At 45.7% G+C, this 23768-nt stretch overlaps 1 long non-coding RNA gene across 1 annotated transcript in view; it reads right to left on the bottom strand.

Annotated features, from left to right (window-relative positions):
• Nucleotides 1-8595: 8595 nt before the first annotated feature.
• LOC120401581 overlaps nt 8596-23768 on the bottom strand; it is a 35746-nt gene continuing 20573 nt past the window's right edge. Inside the window, exon 6 of the long non-coding RNA XR_005596568.1 lies at nt 8596-8717. This is a non-coding gene — a long non-coding RNA (uncharacterized LOC120401581). The remainder of the gene's footprint in view (nt 8718-23768) is intronic.

Genomic DNA, 23768 nt, shown 5'->3' with positions numbered 1-23768 from the left:
GGTGTCTCAGTGGGGGATCTGGGTGCAGAGGGGATCTGGATGCACAGGGGCTTGTTGTGGGGGTTCTGGGTGCAATGGTAATGGGACTCTGCAGGGGGGTCCATGTGAAGGTGGTTGGGGATCAGCAGGGGGTGTCCGGGTGTGCAGGGGGAAAGAACTCAGTGGGGGGGCTGGGTGTCTGTGGGCGGGGGGCTGAATGAAGGGTCCAGATGCTGAGGGAGTGGGACTCAGTGGGGTGGGGATCCAGGTGCAACTCGTTGGGGCTCGGTAGGGTGGGGATGCAGGTGCAGGTGGCTCTCAGGATGGTCCAGGTGCAGGGGGAGTGGAGCTCATCAGGGGGTTTCTGAGTGTGTGTGTGTGGGGGGGGGTGAGGCTCAGCAGGAGGGTCTGGGTATGAGGGGGTCTGGATGCACAGGGGTTGGGTGGATGGGGAAACAGGTCCCTGTACAGGGATCCCTTCCCCTACAGCTGAGGAGCAATGAGTGCAGGAACCAGAGGGAAAGGAGAGTTTTCAGAGCTTCCTGCAGCCAGGGGAGAAATCCGGGGGTGGGTCTGACCCGGCCCCAGATGCTGTGCCGGGGAAGAGGAAGTCACATCCTCCCCAGCCCAGCCTGAACTAGCAGCTAAGCCCAGCGCAGGGTAGGAGCCACCAGCCGGGTCTTCCCCAGTCCTGCCTCATGCCCCCAGTGATTTGCCTCTTTGCCAGTTGTCCTGGGCACCCAAAACATACTGCTGGGGAGAGTTGCATGACCGCTCTTGTGGCTTCCCTTTGCTTCCCTGTCAGAAAGTCATTTTTCTGCAGGGAAGCAAATAAATCTGTGGGGGACATAAATTCTGTGCATGCGCAGTGGTGCACAATTCCCCCAGGAGTAAAACTGTGGACTATCGTCTGACATTACCACTGCAGGAATACCATGTCTAGCAAATATTGATAGAATGCAGGCTATTACATGCTTTGCCAATATATTGTCCAGTACAGCAGTCTTGGGAAGGTGTAACAGTCCCAGAAATCAAAACATAATCTTTGTCAGCATAATTGAATAAATCAATACCAACATTATACCAAACTTCTAAAACTTCCTGATGTACCAACAGAGGCTCTTTTGCAGGTGTAGCTTGAATTTTTGACATGTTTCTTATTTCTTAATTGTTTTTTCTATACTATCATTCATTTGAGGCCAATACAATATATCTCTGTACCTTCTTTTGCATTTTGCAATTCCTAAATGTCCGTCATGAATTCTAATAAGCATGTCAGATTGTAACATTTAGGGGATGATCAGTTGGTTGCCTCCAAACAAAATTCCATCAATCACGGAAAGTTTTTCTTCAAAGTAAAAATATGGACTAGGTATATGGTGCCCAGGCCAACCTACTGTTATTGCTTTGATCACTCTTTGCAAGGTTTCATCTTGTGATGTGGCTGCTGAAAACACAGTCCACATTATCAGAGATTGGGTAGTTTTTCTTTATAAGGTTCACATACTCTATATAAGATTCTGAATAATTTTCTGCTACAGCATTGTCAAAAACTCTAGATAGAGTGTCCGGTACCACTGGTTTATATTCCTGGCTTATATTCTATTTAGAAATCATATAAATGCAACTGAAAAAACAGTCTCTATATTCTGGGAGGAGTGTCAGCCAGTCCTTTCTTTGCAAGGGATATGAAAAATGTATGGCTTGTTTCAATGATAACTGGTCATCCATCAGGGGTGAAAGTAACTTACAGGACTTACCGGTACTGCTGGAGTCCTGAGGGGGTGTGGCTTCAACCGGAAGAGGCGTGGCCTCTCAAGATTTAAAGGCCCTGGGGCACCGGCTGTGGCTGGGAGCCTCAGGTCCTTTAAATCAACCAGGGACTCCCAGCTGCAGAGGTGGCTGGGAGCCCCCGGGGCTCAGGGGCAAATTAAAAAGCCCGGGGCTCCGGCCACCACAGAGCTCCAGACCCTTTAAATCCCCACCGCAACTCCGGCCGCTGAAGCCGCGGGTGGGATTTAAAGGGCTCTGGGCTGACCGCAGCCATGGCAGCCCAGAGCCCTTTAAATCCGGCCCCAGCCCGGCCGCGGGAGCCGCGGGCGGGATTTAAAGGGCTCTGGGCTGCCCACTGCGGCGGGGAGCCCAGAGCCCTTTAAATCCCCGCCGCCGGTGCGGTCCGGCACGGCGTACTGGCTCTTGCTGGTACACCGTCCAGGACCGGACCGGCTTACTTTCACCTCTGTCACCCATAGATGAACAGATGAACTTTCTTGCAACCATGCACCAAAGCTAAAACCTCCTTCTCAATTTGTGCATATTGTCACTCAGTTTTAATGAGTGTCCTGGAAGCATACGCCACTGATCTCCAGAATTCATCACACTTTTGTAGTAAAGTTGCCCCTGAGCCATTGTGGGAAGCCTTGGACCCTCCCCCTGCTCTGGGTTGTGTGCCCTGGGGGGGGCAGGAACAAAGGCCAGGGGCTGCTTTCAGGCACCCCGCACAGGGCAGGTGGAGGGTTTCAGGGCTCCCCACAGCTGCCCAGGCTCCCTGGATAGCTGTTACCATATCCTTGGGCAATGGCTCGCAAACTGTGGGGTATGCCATCCAGGGGGTCATGGAGGAAAGTTCAGGAGGGAGCACAACTCAGCCTTGCTCCACTCAAGCCCCACCCCAGTCCTGCGCCTAGCCCCAGCCATGACTCTGCTCCTGGCTCCGCTCCTGGCCATGGCCCCAGCCCTAGCTCTAGCCCCACTCCCAGCCGCAGCCCCACTCCTGGCACCTGACCGCGGTCCCCAACTCCCACTCCTGGCTCTGGTCTCGCTCCTGGCCCCGGCTCCGAGTGGGGCATGGACCGGTAAGGAGGGGGTGACCAAAAGCGTTAGGAGATCCCTGGTCTAGGGTGACCATATGTCCCGTTTTGGCCACGGATGTCCCAACTTTTTTGGCAATACTGGGCATTTGTCCTGTTTGTTCTTGGCAACTGATCGACAACCCTGTGGGGGGGAGGGGAAGGAAGGGAAAGGGGCTCAGGTGAGCAGCTCGACTAGCTCCCAGTGATGAGCTGCCAAAATATTAACAACCGGTTCTCTCCTCCTCACCCCACGAGGGGATCATTCCCTCCCACCCCCCAGGACTCCAACCCCCCACGTTCCTTGACAGCCACCCCCCCGAGACCCCTGCCCCATCCACCCCCTTCCCTGCCCCTTGCCACCCCATCCAACCCCTCCTCTCATTCCTGATGGCCCCCCCAGGACCCCTGCCCCATCCAACCACCTCTTCTCTCTGTCCCCTGACTGCCCCTGGAACCCTTGCCCCTGCCTGCCCCCCACCGCCCCATCCAACCCCTGCTCCTTCCTGACTGCCTCCCTGGGACCCTTGCCCCTATTCAATCCCCCTGTTCCCTGCCCTCTGACTGCCCCGACACTAAACCACCCCCCAACTCTCCTGCCCTCTATCCAACGCCTCCTCCCTGCTCCCTTACCGCACTGCCTGGAGGTGGGGGCCGGGATGGGATGGGCTGGGCCACTCGGCCGGGGTTGGGACCAGAGCTGGGGTGCTTGGCCAGGGCCAGAGCCGCGCCTCCCGGCTGGCCAGGGTCAGGACTGGTCCGGAGCCGCGCCGCCTGGCCAGCCGGGGTTGGGACCAGACCAGAGCCGTGCCGGCTGGGGTCGGGACTGGGGTCCAGGCCGGAGCCGTGCGGCGACTGGAGCCCTCCTCGCGCTCCCGCCCCCCTGCCCCAGCTCACCTGTGGGAAGCCGCTGCTTCCTTCTCAGCCCTCCCAGGCTTCCCACGCAAACAGCTTCAGGTGGGGAGGCTTCAAGTGGGGGCGCGCTCTGGGCTTCTGACCCTCAGGAGCATTGGGGCTCAGGGCTTTAGACCGGTGGGCTTGGGTCTTCAGCACTGCAGCTCCGTTCCTGGCTTCAGCCCTGCAGGGGGTGCTGGGGCTCAGGGCTTTAGCTACGAGGGGAACACCGGTTTCAGCCCCAGCACTCCCCCCCATAGCTAAAGCCCTGAACCCTGGCTCTTCCCCTCACCTGCTGAAGCTGGGAGTGGAGCCGTGGGGAACCCCAAGCCCCAGCACTCCCTGTGGAGCTGAAGCTGGGAACAGAACTTACAGGGCTGAAGCCCTGAGCCCCCAGTACCCCCGTGAGGCTGAAAGTGGTAGCGGAGCCGAAGCCCTGATCCCCAATGCTCCCCCCAGGTCTAAAGCACTGAGCCCTGGTGGTTCCGAGGCTCAGAAGCCCCGACTGCTGCCCCCCGCAGCTCTGACACCACTCCCCCAACACCCTGCAGCTGCAGCTCCAACCCCCCACGTGGCTGAAATCCATAACCTCTTCTTCAGAGTTATGGAACATTTCAGAATTACGGACAACCTCCATTCCCGAGGCGTCTGTAACTCTGATGTTCTACTGTATACCGTAGCACATTCCATACTTCAAATATTTGTTGCACTGTCGTATGAAATACCTCTGGTGCAGATCTTAACCCAAATGGCAGTCTGCACAAGTCATACCTTCCATATGGTGTATTAAAAGTACATAAACATATGCCTCTCTCATCTAAGAGGATTTGCCAAAATCCTGCTGATGCAGCCAACATGGAGAAGTATTTAGCACCAGCCATTTCTCTAAAAATTTCTTCCCTAGTGGGCCTGGGAAAACATGTTCTTTTGACATATTTGTTACGTTCTTTAGGGTCTAAGCATAACCTAATGTTTCTGTCTTTCTTTTCTACAATTACTAATGAATGAACCCATTCTGTAGGCTCTTCTACTTTCATGATGATTTCTGGTGCCACTAATCTTTCTCTTTGTTTTTTCTCAGGTCTAGAGGAACATTCCCAGGGGAATGTATGATGGGGCTATTAGGTTAGAACATAAGAATGGCCCTACTGGGTCAAACCAAAGGTCCATCTAGCCCAGTATCCTGTCTTCCAATAGTGGCCAGTGACAGGTGCCCCAGAGGGAATGAACAGAATAGGTAATCATCAAGTGATCCATCCCCTGTCGCTCATTCCCAGCTTCTGGCAAACAGAGGCTAGGGACACCATTCCTGCCCATCCTGGCTAATAGCCATTGATGGACCTATCCTCCATGAATTTATCTAATTCTTTTTTGAACCGTGTTATGGTCTTGGCCTTCACAACATCCTCTGGCAAGGAGTTCCCCAGGTTGACTGTGCATTGTGTGAAGAAATACTTTCTTGTATTTGTTTTAAACCTGCTGCCTATTAATTTCATTTGGTGACCCCTAGTTCTTGAGTTATGAGAAGTAGTAAACAACACTTCCTTATCTACTTTCTCTACACCGGTCATGATTTTATAGACCTCAATCACATCTCCCCTTAGCTGTCTCTTTTCCAAGCTGAAAAGTCCCAGTCTTATTAATCTCTTCTCATACAGAAGCCATTCCATACCCCTAATCAATTTTGTTGCCCTTTTCTGAAGCTTTTCCAATTCCAAGATATCTTTTTTTGAGTTGGGGCAACCACATCTGCACACAGTATTCAAGATGTGGGTGTACCATGGATGTATATAAAGACAACATTGACAGGTTCTGTCAATTCTATTTGATATTCTGTTGGCAGTTTTCCTATGCTCGTAAAAACATCCTAAAGCTGTTACTCAATATCTAAGTCCCCTTGCCTCTCTAATGCGTATAGTCTCTGTACTAACTCTGGAGCTTGACATGTGTTCAAGCCCAGTATAAGCATATTTTTTCCTGGCACAATTATAAATATTATTATTTCAATCTTATCTTTTAATATTACTACTACGTCACACATGCCCAGAGGGTAGGAATGAGCTCGCCACTGCAAGCCCTTAACTTCAATGTGAGGTAATGAGCGACTCCTCTGCTAGGCTCCAGTCAATCCACAACCCAGGACCTGGTCATGTGATTCCCAGACCAGGTATATAAGCCCCACAGGAGGAACAGCAGCTCAGTCTGCTCAGTGTCACTCTTAGGGCTTGGCACTCTCTTCTGCCTGACAGTGACAACAGAATCCACAAGGCTTGGCCAACTACAACCTTGCTCTCACTCCAGTCCTGTTCCAGCCCTGCTCTTTCCGCTGTCCTGATCCTAGTCCTGCTCCAACCCCACCCCAGACTTCTGATTCCAGCTCCAACCACTAGGCCTGAGCACTAGGTCTGACCATCTCCATCCTAGTGTCTGACAACCTGTCAATATATCCATTTTTTTCTTCAAACTCTTTAAAATATATTGTCTAGTTTCAAAGTCACAAAAGTTCCATTCATTTCCAAGGTAATAGTCCAATCATTTGGTGCAGCTGCTTCATTCAAAGCTCCTAAAGAAAACTCTTCTGTGCTGCTAGCACTGTTCTCCTCCTGCTACACAACATGCATACCTTGTTTCTTTTTGTGCACCTGGTGTTCTTGCTTGCACAATCTTGCAAAATGATTGAATTTGTTTGCACTTGTTGAGACGTTGTCCAAAGGCAGGGTATTGCCGAGGTCTGTGTTGGCTTCCACACCTTGTGCAATTCTTTGGGTACATCCAGACTACCTACCAGATTGGCGGGTAACGATCGATTTATCGGGGATCGATATATGGCGTCTCATCTAGACAATATATATCGATCCCCGAACGCGCTCCCATCGACTCCAGAACTCCACCAGAGTGAGCGGTGGTAACGGAGTTGATGGGGGGAGCCGCGGCTGTCGATCCCGTGCTGTGAGGATGGGAAGTAAGTCGAAATAAGATACGTCGACTTCAGCTACGCTATTCCCGTAGCTGAAGTTGCGTATCTTACATCGACCCACCCCCCCAGTGTAAACCAGGCCTTTGTTGCCCTCAATGAACTCCTTTCTTGCAAAATCACTTTTTGCAGGCTTGTTGTACATTTCTGCTCTGCACTGCCTTTGTGCTTTCACTTTGCATTGAGGGTTTGTGATTCTGCCCATCAAAGAAGTGTCTTGTTTTTCCTCAAAAAATGTCAGTCTGTTCTGGGTAACCTCTGCTGCTTGACATATTCTTACTGCCTTTCCAGGTTCATCTTCCAACAGTCTTTTGCCAATGTTTGGATCTCAAACACCTATCACCATTATTGAATCTGAACTGTTCATAATTACATGTTGGATCAATAGTTTGAGATCCAACATAAATTCTTCAAAGATTCTGAGTTCTCATATGAAATTTATATCTTTCAAAAGTTATGTACATTTTGGGTATGCAGTGGACTTCAAATTTCTGCATAACTGTCTCATAGCATGCTTGCTCTGCCTGGCTTAACTGCACACTATTATAAACATTGAGTGCTTCCAGCCCCACAATATTTAAAAAATAGTTACCATCTGCTTATCTTCTTTCTCAATGAAGCCACTTGCTCTGACAGGCTGACTCTCTGTTGAAATCTCTTCCAGGTATCTACTGCATTGCTTGATAACTTCAACTCCAGTGGAGCTCTCAGCTGCTCCATTTTCTTTATCCCTTTGGTCCTGTACTCTCTTCTCCAATATCTCTTATCCGTCCGTTCCTGGTACCAAGTGGTGTTTGTGGGTTTTGCATAAGGAGATTCAGACAGGACATTACGATGATCAGAATATATAGTTTATTATAGATGGGCTACTGCATTGGTGGCTATATTAGAACTGCTTGCAGCTCCCGCTAATGTATCTATTCAGCTAAGCTGGATACAGTCCTTAAAGGGACATATCCTCACAAAGGGGCTCCCAGTTGCGGGTTGCAAGCAGAGATAAGTGCTTCCCTGAAACCTGTGCCTAGCTCCTTATGAGGGGTGGGGCCTAAGACACACCCCTTTTATCTGCAACTTTCATTGGCTAGTTTAGGCAGGGAGCCACCTAACATGCTGGCTTTGTGGATCACATTCTAAGGTACCTATCTCTCCCCATTGTCCAGGGAGCCTAAGCACCTAACTCAGGCTTTGTGGATCACAGTGTTGTTCCTGTGGTTTTCTAGGTGCCTAAAAGTTAGGCTTCGCAATACTCAGCATCGCAACACCTAAGTCTCTTTGTGGATCCGAGCCTTAAAACCTCATCAATGCAGTGAAAGCTTCATTAAAACTAACTCTTTGGACAGGTCAATAAACTCTGCTGCAGAGTTGATTTCCATCCATTGTTAAAGATTTTAAAATGTAGCTTTTCTGAGAAGGGCTTGCCAAAGATAGTAGACTGTCAATTTTTTATGGTTCACAAAAATATTGACTCTAAGTCATTACAGAACATGAAATTTCTTGTGAATTTCATGGACTTTCTGTTAAATCAAACTATATGTAGGATCCCAGAGTTGCTCAAAATAACAGATAGACATTTGCTAATAGAGTGCAGAATCTGATTTCAAGGGAGGCACCATGGGAGTCTGGTGAGGATTCAAGCTCTATAGTTCCTAAATTATGATAATGACACTGAATCAGCAATATTCTAAGAACAAAGAGAAGGAAAAATGTATGGTTTGGAAGAGATCTTTATCAGTGCAGATTTTGCTGTTACATCTAAGGTTGTACAGAACACATGAACAAAAAGGGGAGTTTTGTGTAATTAAGGACAATACAATTTGGCACTTTGTTATATTATTTTTGTAAAAGAAGAATTGTAATGTTGCATTCCACTGAAGATGAATAGAGATGTTCTTTCTAGAGATGGGTTACTTGCCTAAGGAGGTATGCTTTCTGGTAAGGATTCCTGTACATTTTTTTCACCACTCACTTGAGGATCTCCTATAACACATTCCTCCCACTGGGCCCTTTTGCTTTCAGTAAACCTGTTTTGGCAGGAGAGGTACAGATTAGTTACCCTTTAGGCATTAGAGTAAAGTACACCCCAGTCTCATTAGTTGTTAATTACATAGATTCCCTTAGAATCCACAGGTGCTGTTAAGTTTAATATCTTCTCTCAGACTTTGATGGTAAAGAGGTGGCTTCTAACTGAGGGCAGATTCTGATGAAGATACAGTATATGGGATTCTCATTGTACATACAGCTATAGTAACTCCTCACTTAAAGTTGTCGTAGTTAACATTCTTTCATTGTTACGTTGCTGATCAATTAGGGAACATGCTCATTTAAAACTGCACAATGCTCCCTTATAACGTTGTTTGGCAGCCACCTGCTTTGTCCACTGCATGCAGAAAGAGCTGCCCATTGGAGCTAGCTGGTGGGGGCTTGGAACCAGGGTGGAACAGCAGCCCCCCTTTCAGCTCCCCGCTCCCCTAAGTTCCCTGTGCGGCAGCCGCCCAGCAGACTATCAGCTGCCAGGCAGTTCAGCTGGCCCTCCCACCACTGCCATGTGCTGTTACTGCCCTCTGCATTGGGGCTGCTCCCAGGAGCCTCCTGCTTGTTGTGCAAGGGTGGGGAGGGGAAAGAGGGGTGCTAATGTCAGAGTGTCCTCCCCCCCCTTGCTCCTTAACCCCATCGGGCCATCTCCATAGAGCGGGGGAGGGACACGACAGGGCTCAGGATGGAGGGAGCTTGCTGGCAGCAGCTTCTGTCTCAACTTGCTGATCTTCTTAAAAAGGCAGCGTACATAGAGTGGGGTCAGCGTACTTAAAGGGGCAATGCACATCTCTCTCTCACACAAACACTGTATGTCTTTGTCTCTCTCTGCCTCCCCTCCCTCCATTCATGCTGCCTTGTACAGTGTGAGACTACATTAACAACAGTGTGTTAACCCTTGAGGGCTCAGCCAAGTGCTAGTTCATCATTTAGCAGTAAGGTATTCCCTGGGAAATATCCCACCCTCCAACTCCACCACCTGAACCAAGCTTCACAATCATCATTGCTGTGTAGAGTATTAAATTGTTTAAAACTTATACTGTATATATAGTTCCAGGGAAATTTTTTTCACCAGACAAAAAACTATATATATTTTAAAATATATATAGTTTTTTGTCTGGTGAAAAAAAATTTCCTGGAACCTAACCCCCCGCATTTACCGGTACATTAATTCTTATGGGGAAATTGGGTTAGCTTAACATCATTTTGCTTAAAGTAACATTTTTCAGGAACATAACTACAATGTTAAGCAAGGAGTTACTGTATTCTCTGTTGAGTATATGTATTCTCTAAAGGCCCAATGCTCCTCTCGCACTAGTTTAAATCAGGGGTAACTCCACGCAAGTGAGAGGAGAATGAAGCCTGTAGGGTGAAATTCTGGCCTCATCAGCAGAGAAGGGGGTAACAGGGGAGGTCCAGGAGACAGTCCATGGAATGATTACAGGGATGCAGTGCCTGCAAGTAGCACAGAAGGAATGTGGACTCAATTCTAGCCAATAGGCTGGAGTGACAATGGTGAGGAGACGTGCTGCTGCCTTACTCCCTGGTTCCATTCACCACCCATTCAACCAGCGTGAAACTCAGTTACTCTGCCTTTATGCAGGCAAAGGCAAATGCCAATGGCATTGACAACACATAGCATTCAGACTGACCTTAAAACAAAGCAGAGCCATTTTAATGACAATTAACAAAAACACTGTACCTGCTCCCCTTTATGGATACTCAGATTTAAGTGGTTCATAGGTGTGAGACTATGGAATGGTATTTTTAATGCAACAAAACGAAGCAACAATTTCCCATGGGGTGCTTTTTAGAAACTAAAGGCACAGGATTACCAATAGCATAACATGGCACCTTAGCAGTTAAACACTAGTTAAAGTCAAAAGTACAAGAGTGTCACATGAGGCAAAAGATAGTCCCTGTGTGGTGCTGGTATGCAGGGAGGGCAAGAAGATATAGAGAGCCTCTTGTGCGCAGACTCAGCAGGGTAGGAGCCATCCACAGTGCTAGGAGCAGGCGCCGCTAAAGTGTGAACCCAAAGACCACGTCCTTAAGGGACATGATCTTCAAGGTAAGGAGTGTATCCAGCTCCATAAACCAGCTGCAGTCAGCAGCAAGCACTAGCTAGCAGATCACGAACACACACCTTGCTCTGGCCCAGAGGAACAGCTATGCGTACCACATGGATGCAGCCCTCAGGATTACTGGGCTGCATCCATGCGCTCTGTCACTTTGCTGCCTAGTCCAGGATTTGACCTGGTGTCCTTGATTTACTGTAATTTCATGGGATTTGCCAGTAATATCCTATGCAGATTTTTCCCTTCAAAGGAAAGCTATTCATCTGTCGTGGCGCATGCAGACATTAATAAGAGAGCAGGTATAATGGCCTTGTCCTAAATTCACTATAATTCCATTTTGTCAGAATGAATCCCCCATTTGTTTGCAAGTCAAGGAGTCGCTCTTGTTCTCGAATATCCTCCAGTCCATCCACACTGGCCCTCCTGCTCCTGTCTTTCTGGGACAGGCAGCAGTAAAGTGTTCGAACGGTTCTGCCACCGGACTGCCAATAAACATACCACCATTACTCAGATGCCTACTGACTGCTTCCTAACAGGCACTGTGCTCATAGAATGGGATTTAAATTTAGACCAGCCAGCATCCAGCTCAAGTGAAGTGAATATAATCCAAGAACTGATAATGTTGTTAGATAAAATGTCTGAAAGCACCAAGCATAGTAAAGAATAATTTCTTAATGGGCCATGACTTTTTTTTTTTAAAGAGATATGTCTTTTTTATTATTCTGGTCCTTGTCAAAATGAGCTATCATAGCACAACATCAGGATATGCATGAAGAAACAAGAAAAGCAGAGTATACATATGCATGGCAATGTCAAGTCAAGATAGGGTAAAGGAAAACAAATGCTTGTAGGATTGTGAACATAGTTATTAAGGCAAAATATCACCCATCGGACATTTCTACAAACTATCCTTAAAGGATACTTTATGAACTCCACAGATCAGCCCCTAATTAGAGTATTTAATAGGAGAGAAAGGGAAACTGATCCAATAACCTGAGTTTAAAATAAGAACTACACAAAGGTTACTGAAAATATCTCTTCCTGAGACTATTACAGCATCGTGGTATATTGCAGTGAAATGGAAGCTGATTTTTCTACAGGGCCGTTCACCCAGAACAAGGGAATCCCAATGCTAAGGGCCCATATAAAAGAAGACCAGACCTCATAGGAGGACCAGTGTTTGTCATCCAGGCCTCCATTATGGATCTACAAGCTCTTTCTCATTGCCATCCCACCTCCTTACCATACAGTGAGCTCTCTCCTGCACACGTTTCTCCACCTCCTGAACTCACTGTCTTTTTCCTCCCTCTTCTCTTCACTCCAAGCATATATATGGAGCACTCCACTGGGCTTGGTCCACCCTCAGGATCAGCAGTATTTCCTTAGAGAAAGTTGCTGGCCTTGGAAGAAGAGATCTAGTTCCCCACCATTCTTTGTCTTTCCATGGGTGTTGCTAAGCAAAGCTTCTTCTAGCACTGTTGTCTAGTCTATGCAATAGCTAGAGGTTTAGCATAATCCCAATTTCCCTCCTCCTCCTCTCTCTGCCAACATGCATCCATCCTGGCGGAGGTGGGGCAGCAGGCAAGAGGCCAAACATTTTGCCCTCCTCCTATGCATCTACAGCAGTCCATGAGGGCAAAATCCAAAAAAGGGTCAGCTAAGGTTAGGTGGTAACCTGCATGTGGACTGAGGCCAGTTATTTGAAACCTTGGCCATAGTGCTTGGCAATCTATGGCCTTGTCTACACTACCGGGGTAAGTCAACCTAAGTTATGCTACTCCAGCTATGTGAATAACGTAGTGGAGTCGACGTAGCTTAGGTCAGCTTACCGAAGTGTCAACACCGCACTGCCTCAACGGAAGACACTCTCCCATCGACTTACGTTACTCTTCTTGTTCTGGTGGAGTACTGGAGTCAACCAGAGAGCATTCTGAGGTTGATTTAGTGGGTAGACTCACTAAATCAGCTCCCACCCATCACTGAACTTCAGCTGCTTCAGGGGAAATGTGGTGAACAACCTGACAATTGAGAACAGGCAGCAAAGAATACAGTGCCACTTACCAAGTCTCCAACACCACCTAGAATTGTGTTCCAGGAAAGTTCTGGATTTTCAGGTTACCTGCTTCCATCAGTTTTAATCACCATAAGTGTTAATTGCTATATTCAGAGTCTCGCCTGAGAGCTTTCTGACCAGCTATCTGTACCTCACCAATGACCAGATTTCCTATGACTTCCCTTCCTCTGCGCTGCTGGGGCTTTCACACATCTGTGAAACAAATATGAGACTACATCGCTTATTAATAAGGCCTATTTGAAGCAAAACAAAGCACACTAGAGCCCAGATTTGAGGGGGGAAATGGACTCCCAACATAATCAGGCTGCTCCAAGTTCTGCCAACTCCATAGGAACCACTCTGCCATTTGAGGACCAGCTAGAGCACTGTGTAGTCCAGCCCTACCCACTCCTCCCTGCCCCTTCCAGGCCTTCAATACACCCCTATCTGAAGGACTAGTAAAGCTTGCTATGTGAGCAGGGGTGGCTCTAGACATTTTGCCGCCCCAAGCATGGCGTCATGCCGCGGGGGGTGCTCTGCCGGTCGCCGGTCCCGCAGCTCCGGTGGACCTCCCGCAGGCGTGCCTGCGGAGGGTCCGCTGGTCCCGCGGCTCCACCGAAGGAGCCGCGGGACCAGCGGACCCTCCACAGGCATGCCTGCGGGAGGTCCACCAGAGCCGCGGGACCAGCAGATCCTCCGCAGGCATGCCGCTGAAGGCACCTTGCCTGCCGCCCTCCCGGCGACCGGCAGAGCGCCCCCCGGGGCATGCCGCCCCAAGCACGCTCTTGGCGTGCTGGGGCCTGAGCCACCCCTGTATGTGAGGAGAATACTCAATTGCCCCTTTAGAGCAGCTGTCTGGTTTCTTTGTGCTGCAAAGTTGCCAGAGCAGAGGCCAAGAATCTGGGCCAATGTCAATGCATCATCCCTGTGTTTCAGTGGAATATGGCCTGTATGACCCAACGGGCAGTGAGATTCCATCCCACTTTTTCCATTAATTTAAAACTCAGCTCCTGTCTGATACTTTTTGCAATATGTTTGTGTCTAGGGAAATTCCATTTTGCTAACTGGCATGTAATTCTAGCATGCTTATACTAAGACAAATTAACACAAAATCCCCAAACCTCTTGTATTTCACACCACATGTAGAGAGAACCCCCCCAAACAAGCTTATTTGAAGCACTTGTTGTGTCTATTACTTATTTAATTGGCAGTGACTGATGGAACTCTCTTTGGGGAAAAAGGTTATTTGCACAGACTTTAGTTTTACTTTTGCCAGTTATACTCAAATATTTGAGTGAATTCTAGTCCTTGGAGGGTTTTCTTTTCCCTTTGCATATAAAAGACAATTGCAAGTTTATGGAAATAAGCTCCCAAGAAAAGTTACAAAATAAAGTTTTATTTTATACAAAACAAGTATAAATATCATTTAAAAGCCTTCCAGACTTCTGCCATTGGTGGTGCTTTAAATTATGGTATTTGTTTGCTTTTTGGAGGGTTTGGAAGGGAGGCAAATGACAAACTAAAAATGTTCGCAGTGATGTTGTAGCCCTGTTGGTCCCAGGATATTAGCAAAACAAAGTGGATGAGGTAATGAGGTAATATCTTCTGTTGGTGAAAAAGACAAGCTTTTGAGCTATACAGACCTAAAGAAGAGCTCTGCATAGCTGGAAAGCTAGTCTCTTTCACCAACAGAATTTGGTTCACTAACAGATATTACCGATCTTGTCTCTCCAAACCAAAAATGATCGCTTCCACACTCAGGAAATGACAAATATTCTGGGTGTGTGTTGATTTCATACAGAACAATGCCATTTTTCAAAGATTTGTATAGGTTGAATAGCGCGTGATGGACCTGGAGCTGTTTTCTGATCATTTATGAATACTGTATGTTTGCTTGTTGTAAGGGGGTTTACTGAATCCATGGGGTAAATGCAAGAAGAAGCTGACTGCTGGTAGGCAGGAAACAGTATATGGCTTCAGATAGCTACCCATCTACCAACACTTAATGGACAATTCAAGAGCCATTTGCTTTGAAATCTACCTCTGACATGCTGCTGAGCTGTTTTGGGCAGCAGGGCCAGAAGGCCCAAGAAAAGGAGACAGAGGGCTTCTGGCTGGATACGAGTGACTCTTCCTAGGGAAGGGGCAGTTGTCTGGGATTTGTTTGGGGAAACAGACTGACACACACAACCCCCTGTTGGAGGGTTCTGAAGAAACTAGGCCTTCCTAGGATGCCTTCACAGGATGAAATGGCTTAGGTAAAACAGTCATGTGTGTAGACTTTGTTGTTTTAACAGTAATTTCTCTTATGTTATGCTTTGTTCCTGCTGTTAAGATTAAACAATATTTTGGTTGGCAAAGGCTATCTGGTCACTATTTACCACAGGTCACAAACTCCCAAAGGGCAGGACTGCAGGTGCCATCACACTCGGACCTGCTTGGGTAAGCATGGTTGATCACGAGGGACTGTAGCCCAGGACCCAGGGATGAGTCTAAAGTGGGAGAATTATGTAATTCCACCCCAGGAGAGGTAAAGGCTTGAGGCTGGAGACCAAAGAGATGCACTCAAACCCGAGAGGAGTCAGAGATGCCACAAACCCTGTAACTGTGCCATAGTGATCTGAGCAAAAGCATGACTAATGAACAAATCCGTGTGATGCAGCAAATGTGATATCTAGAGGGTCAGTCATTCAGATGCAGCCCAATCCCACTATGTCTGGGTAGAGTTAATTCCCACAGATTTCTTGAGTACTTTTTTTGTAGGAAAGTAGTCTCGAAGTCTATCTTTGCCAAATAGTTTCCTTGAAAAGGAAGTGGACATAAATCTTACAGACTGTTCATCTTGAAAATTTTGTTCCTACAAAAGCTTTAGTAGCACTGAACTTCAGGATGGCTCAGTAGTCTCCTGATAAGCTCTGGAGAGCAAATAAAGAGCTAAACTACCTTCCTGAGCAGTATGAAGTGGATGTAGTTTTTCAGAACACCTTTCAGTAAAGCATCTTGAATTTCCTCAGACTCATCTAATTAAATAAACACATGACTTCTGCATTTTTGCTATGGAGAAATCATCAGGCGTATACAGGAACTGTTCAGACTCTTAATAACTATTTGGACTGTTTTCCAGAGACGATGTCAATGAAGTGAGTTAACATCCAAGTCTTACAGACATCACCATATGCCACAAACTGCCTGCACCTTACTCTGTTAACTTAATTTTTGACAGAGGAATATAGGGACTTAACATACTGGACCAGACCTGGATTTCATCTTCTCCACCAGACTGTCGCTGATAGCCAGCACTAGTGAAGAAAGTACAGTTGGGTTGCCAACCCTCCAGGATTGTTCTGGTGTCTCCAGGAATTAAAGATTAATATTTAATTAAAGATTATGTCATGTGATGAAACCTCCAGGAATACGTCCAACCAAAATTGGCAACCCTAAAGTGCAAGAAGCTTTGCAGTACAATTGGAGGGAGGTCAGAGACAGGTGACAAGACTCCATCTCAGAAAGGATATTGCAGAATCAGAGGGGGCCAGATATGAGTATCATGTCAAACTTTTGTGACACATCGCTTGGATTGATTTATAAAATGGCTTGTGATAAGTATCTCACATCATGACCTGGTTCATAGTAGCTTTTTGGAACTTTGCTGAATACCAGGAAGCTACTGTGTGACATGGTATATTATTTTGAAGTAATTGGTAGAATGTAGGTTAACATTTGCAGGAAAAACTTGGGGCAGAGTAGGAACAAAGAGAGAATGAAACACAGGACAACCAACAACAGAAAAATAGACTGCCAAAGCCACCACTTACATGGGGAAATGGCTTCTGACAAGCCTGTCAATTTCTGGCATAATGGCAATAGCCTTCCCCTTCCCTGGGAACTACTAAGGGCCTTGCACAACATTGTGGATGCATGGGATACTCAACCACCCTCCACTTCTTTGGATATGCCCTTGGGCATATTGTACAAATATGACAGGTTGAAGAGATTGTCTGGCACAGTAGTTTATGTGGTAATGATGGCCTGTTTAGGCCTTGGGATTTTACAAGCCTACCACACCTTGTTATTAGGTGGGCCTGCTTGCATTTGGAGAGTTAGAACACTCAGGATTATTGGAGTACTGTACTAAGAACAGGGGAAACTGGAAAAACTACTTTCATTTCCCCCTGTTTAAAAATCACTGCCAGGGTCTATTGTCTTGTTAAATTCAGTTTAGTGAAGTTACAGCGCCTTGGCCATTTTATACATATTTTCATGTCTGTCCTCATTTTGTTTCTCTCTTTGATTCTCCCCATTTCATTTAAAACTATAAACCTAATCTGTTTAATTTCTCAGCTGCTTAAAATTTGTGCTTTGTCTGACAGAGTATTGGGTAATAAACAGGACGTGTCTGTGTGTTACATACATAGTGCCTGAGCAAATAACTGGGGAAGGCTTTAGCAATTGTTACAGTAACAGGTCTTTATTATTAAGCTACTGCAACCACAATTCTAAAGATCAAATTGCTCCTTTTGGGGCTGAGCCTACATACTTATGCTTTACAATGGGCATTCACAGACAAGGGGGAGGGAATCATGCAAAAATGAACAGCCTAGGAACATGCAAGCTACGTGGATTTTTTCATGCAGCCTAAGTAATAAACACTTGAAATGTATATTTAATGTTCTTTAAAAAAGAGAGAGAGAGAGAGACCTTTTATTTGAGAAAAATTCATAAAAAGGACCAGTTCTTCTACAGTTAAGTGCAGCAGTTACACACACTTAATTTACACACATACACACACCACACAATGCCAGTTGCTTAGCTACCTGATTTGCACATACACTGATACCCAGTCACCTGGTATCTCAAGATTACCCCCACAAATGGAATAGAGAGATGGATAGTTTGGTACAAACAAAAAGGTGTTCATTTCACCCATAGTCAAACTGATTTCTGCCTAAAGATTGCAGGCCTTCTGTATAAAGTGAGTCACTGATCATACAAGCATAGAGTGAGATACAAGCAGATAAAGAACAGACGCCGGCAACTGTGGGGTGTTGCAAGGCTCTATCTCTTCTCAGTCCTTCCCCTTCCTGCACCCACAAGGTTTCCCTGAAGCTTTTCTTCCTCAGCCTTTCCTCATTCTGGATTTTAATACTAGAGTGTCTACCACCTCCTTCCGCAATGTCACAAAAAACCCTGCAGAGATGGCCACAGTAGGACAGCCACAGTAAGACATTAGGACAGGCCACTAAGGCCATGGCTACACTTGCAGATGTGCAGCGCTGGGAGTTACAGCTGTGTTCATACAGCTGTGCAGGGAAAGCGCTGGTATGTGGCCACACTGACAGCTACCAGCGCTGCAGTGTGGCCACATTTGCAGCATTTGCAGTGCTGTTGGGAATGGTGCATTATGGGCAGCTATCCCAGCGTTCAAGTGGCTGCAACATGCTTTTCAAAAGAGGGGGGTGGGGTGGAGTGTGACAGGGAGTGGGGGAGAGAGAGAGTGGATTTTTGGAGCCGACGCTGTGTGTCAGCTCCCTGCCTTGCAAAGCCTGCCTTGCAAATTCTGTGTCAGCTCCCTGCCTTGCAAAATTTGACCATTTCCTCGACCCCTCATTCACTCTTAAATGCAAATAGCCTGCAGACCAGATAAGCAGCTGCTCCGACGGACTCCCTTTCTCTCCCCCCCCCCCCCGCCGTGCTGTTTCTCTCCTCAAGCAAACACTAGCTGTAGACATTCATCCCCCTGCCTGCTTCATTCACAGCAAACAGGAGCTGTGTTTGTTTTTTAGATAAGCAGCTCCGGGAGAGTTCACAACAAAACAAAGAGAGGCATCACAACAAAACAAAGAATGTTATCTGGTACTTAACGCATTTTGGGAAGGTCCCGGAGGTCAGTTACAGCATAGTAAGATTAATCACTGTTTACATTTGCTCTCCAGCGCTGCATCACCAGTGCTGCACTCATTATACCTGAGGCAGATCAGGTGTACGGCCAGCGCTGCAGCCAGGGAGATGCAGCGCTGGATGTGCCTTGCAGGTGTGGACAGTTACTAAGTTGCAGCGCTGTAAGCCCACCACCAGCGCTGCAACTCTCCAGTGTAGCGAAGCCCTAAAACAGACACCTACTGCGGGAAGTTCCAGCCAATCCAACTCCAGCCTCAGGGTTTAAAACAGGCTAGGCTTCAGTCTTAGCACCATACTGCTTCTTGAGGCTGCTTCCTCCCACTAAGTAACAATGACCTCTGTCAGACACACACACATGCACACACAGGGCATTTATGCAGTAAGTGCATGCAAATTGACGTGGGCAACAGCACACAACTCATTTGAAAATATGGCCTACAATGTCTGCCTGATAGTAAAATTTTATCACAAAACTCAGTATTTTCTGGCCTCCAGCTCCTAGCTCTGCACTAAACAGAAATCACTCTGGTAAATTATATGCCCTAACATGACTATCCTCAAATTCTTGGTACAGAAATTCTATCCAGCTCTCCATGAACACCTAAAATTCCCAGTAAAGTTAATGGAAATTTGGGCAGTGCAAGGACCGTAGAATTAGGCCCAAGGCTCTCTAAGGGCTGATTGTGTCTTTAAAGCAAAGTGCTGTACTGGGGGCGGGGTGGCTCCACACTACCTAGTGATATAACGGGCAAGCATTCTACTTGGTGCAGAATTCCTTCCTTCGTTTCCAGGCATGCACAAGGAGCAAACCCTGCGCTGACCCCCATTGGGGCATACTCCTGCTAGTGTGCTAGTCCCTCCACGGACTACTGTGGAGGGGCAGATGGCAAGGGCCCCTGGGGAGTGTGGAGGGCGAGTCCCTGCACTTCCCTGAATACCAGGCCTGCCATTGTTCCTGGCCCTTATGCAGGCTATGCAAGCTGTGGGAAGATTCCTTGAGCCCTCCCACACCCACCCAAGAGCCAGGAACAATTTGGCCCTGCATTCTTGTGGCTCTTTAGGGTTAGGCAAACTGAGTCAGCTGAAACGCTGTCTGTGCTCCTGGAGCCTGCAGACCTCAAGCCCAGCTTTGATTAAGGTCCCACATTTTCTAATTGCCCAACATTTGACAGCCTGGTTCCTTTGTATATTTGATGATTTGAAAGTCTCATCTGCAACTTACATTTTTTCTATCTCTAGCAATATTTTCAGAGAGTCCAACCTTACAGTCCTTCCTCAGGACAAAACTCCCATTGACTTCAGCTAAATAGATAAACAAATATGAACGCTCTTAATCTCAGTTTCTTCCTATTCCCTGTACTCCTGTTCTTACTTAGTCATATTTCTTTTTTGCCTATATATGGATTTTTATAACGTAATAGATGCTGAATACCATGTCCGTGAGTAATTTTGTGAGGCAATTTGAATATCAAAGGACAAAATATACTGGATTAGTAGATGTTACTGTGTCATATTCTTTATGATGGATACTATACTTCCAGCATCTTGTCTTTCATATTAATAGGGAGTGGGATTCTGTTTTAAGTGACTCATCTGTCACGAAATTAAAAGTAGATGCTCAAATTTGTAATACAAATGTATTTAAGTAAAAAAAGGGTCTATTTACAAATACATTAATGTGTGCAGGGAACAGTTCATTTACTCCTTTGACATTTGCCCTTATAGCATTACAGCTAAAACTTAACACTGTTTAGCCCATGGTTTCCCAAGGGTAAAGGGCCAAAACACAGTCCTGAGAATTCTGTGAATTGCTAAGGATATTAAACACTAAGTATAAGATTACAGAGAAACAATGCAGCCATTTTGAGCAGAGCTTTCCCACAGTAAGAGGTTCTGTGAGGCCCAGCTGGTTGTTTTGACTTCAGACACTGACTCAGGGATTGAAAAGTTGGACACCACGGGTGAAACAGAAACAGTTTGGCAGGCAGAAGGAAAAAAATTAACCTTTTCAGTCTGTGTGCTGCTTACTGCACCCGAAAGTCACAGTAGAGTACAAAAACTTGGCTTAGTTCATGTATATCTTGGTTTTAATAACATTTATCTGATTTTAATGTTTCCTCCTGCTCCTCACTTGTGTTTCATCTTAAAATGAGGGTTGTAAACTCTTTGGGTCAGGGATTGCGTCTCCCTGAGTGTTCGTACAGCATTTGTCATAATGGGGCCTCAACCCTAGCAGAGACTTGTGGGTGCTCCTGTACTACAAGTAACGTATAGGAAATTATTATAGATTAAATCTGCAAAATACATCTATAGAATCTAATTTACTAAAATTCAACAAACCTAATTTTTCAGAATTTTTTCTTGATTAGTCATTTTCATTATTTAGATTTTTCCACTGGTGACTTGAGAGCAGATCAATAATCTTGATAAATTTATTAAATAATGTAACATTTGTTCAATACAGCTCCCTTTCTGGGTAAAATATATAATTAGTCTAATAATTTACACCACACATGGGTTGTCTTCACTGCATGATTAGCTCAAGGTAGAATGTGAATGTTGCCCCTAGCCTAACCGCTGTCCACATACCAAAATCTCTAGCTCACGTTGAGTGGTCGTGGCCATCAAGGGTTATGAGCTGAATTTTGAATATCAGGGGCATGGGGTTGAAGCTTGAGTGCTTCTGATACTCAAGTTAACAATGCTGTGAGAATGCAGCTAAAGGTTACAGCTTGAGTTAGGACAACTCATCAGATGCTGATCCATTTACTCTATGCTGCTTGCATTGTTTTGCAATATGGCTGCTTTTACATGAGTTAGGCTGGCTTGAGAAGAGTAACTTAAGATAATTGTTGCCTTAAAGACAAGCCTTCTACCTCCATTCTGAATATACATAGGGCAGCAATTTTAGAATTGCACACAGTTACTGTGATTGCATATGCAGTTGTGATAGCTGTGCATACAAAGAGACAAGAGACCAGACAGACACCTAACTGGTCATTTATATGCACAATTCTTGTGATTGTTTTGCACATTTGGAAAAAAAAATGAAAAAAATAAACAGGCTCCTGATGCGAGTCTATTCCCAATGAAAGCAATGGTAGTTTTATTCTCATCAGTATTGCAGCCCTATAGTCTCCAACTAGGAGTGCCATCAGTCACTGGCAAATAACAGTGTATTTTATCTGACAATCGGTTCGGGCTAGTAGATGCAGAAAAGGACCTTAAATCAGGATGATTGGGTAGTATTCCTTGCTCTGCCTCTTCCTTGCTGTGTGACAAGGCAAGTCGCTTAGTTTCTCTATGCCTCAATTTCCCCAGCTGTAAATTTGCAATAATAACAATAATTCCCTACCTCACTTTGAGGTGCTTGAGTGAAGGGCACCATGGTAATCCCAGGATTATCAATTCCAGAACTCAGCCTTGCCAGTATTAAAACAGACATTTCTGTCTTAACGTATCTATTTTTAGCTGTGAAATATTTTTGACTAGGAAAGCCTCAGAAGCCTTACTAGTGCAACGTAAGTACACTGTGCTTGTTTTTTCCTCTTTTTGAGGTGCTAGAATTCAATTTTCTGCAATATCCACTCACCGTTTAGTGAGTACTGACAAATATTATCAACACGTTAAGAAAGAATAAAGTTCTGTCTAGAACCCTTTTGCTTTCTCAAGCATGTTCCATTAAGAAAGCTAAAAAAGAAGCGGGGGGGGGGGGGGACGAGGAACACTTCCAAACATAACATAAAAGGTCTTGCCTTAAGACCATGAATTTCCTTTTTGGTACTTTCAAAGAATGTGTCTTTAGTTCTCTTTGGCTGTGTGACCAACAGTTGCGGGGTGTGTCTGTGGTTGGTTTTTTTTCCTTTTCACAGTAACTCTATTGTTCAGAAACTGCAGCCAATTTATGGAAAGAGGTGGAATGTTTATGTAACTTACTTTGCTTTAGACAAGAAATAAAAAAAATGACTGATGGAGGAAGGCCAGTCAAAACAGGATTTTTCTTCTTTTCTGGACACAGATGTTGGGAAAAAAACCAACTCTGTCTTCATGTTAAACTAAACAGCCCTTCCATTTTTAGACTCTTTTTTAATTAAGTAGGTCAGGAAAGCAAAAATTGAGCATTTGATTAGTGCTCTAATTCTCGTTTTAAAATATGCCGTGTTTGAGAGCTGCTCTGTTGACATGCTTACAACACCATCAACTTGTAAATGACTATATTAGGGTTAGATGATACCAGTTTTACCAGTACCTAGACTGTTGGGTCCCAAATGTACAGTTGGCCAGTACTGCTAGACTGCAGATGTTGAGTGTCTCTTAATAACTAGAATGGAGTTTCCTGCCATTTTCAGATTAGCTCGGCTACACAGAAGATTTACAAAATGAAAACCACAAGAAGCCAGCCAAAAATGACTCCCCCTAATTTAATTGCACCTTCTTTTTGTGATTACAACGGGGAAAAGTAAAGATCACTGACTTCTGCAATTTGTCCTGCCCTACCAATGCAGTGTCTTGACAAGTTGCTCCAAGGCTTCTTTAATGCAAATATACATTTAATACTCTTTGGGCCAATGCCATTTTCCTTAATTGAGCAAGACTCACATTGACTTCAGCAAAGAGATAATTGCTAAACTAAGGCTTAAACAATTTGGAGCTGTAAGACTTAAAAAAATACTGAGATTAATTCTGAAATAGCTTGTATACACATGGCCAAGCCCTATCTCAGTTAGACTGGCATAACTCACCTGAAGCCAGAAGATTATACTAGTGAAACCTGATACTTTGGGTCAAAATATATATGACAACTGCAAATCATTGAGGTATATGTCTACAGAACAGATTCGGCTCACATAAAATTCTGCTCAGCATGAAACTCAAGTGGTCTGTGTAGCCACAAATTGAGTTATAGTTTCAATTCAAGATTTGGTCATATGTTGTTTCAAATAACAAAACATAGATCTGGCACTGGGACTGCCAACTGATGTGGACTGAGAGCACCAACTTATTACACACAG

The sequence above is a fragment of the Mauremys reevesii genome, linkage group 3, assembly GCF_016161935.1.
Source record: "Mauremys reevesii isolate NIE-2019 linkage group 3, ASM1616193v1, whole genome shotgun sequence".
In the NCBI taxonomy this organism is placed as follows: Eukaryota; Metazoa; Chordata; order Testudines; family Geoemydidae; genus Mauremys; species Mauremys reevesii.
This window is presented reverse-complemented; position numbering and strand designations above follow the sequence as displayed.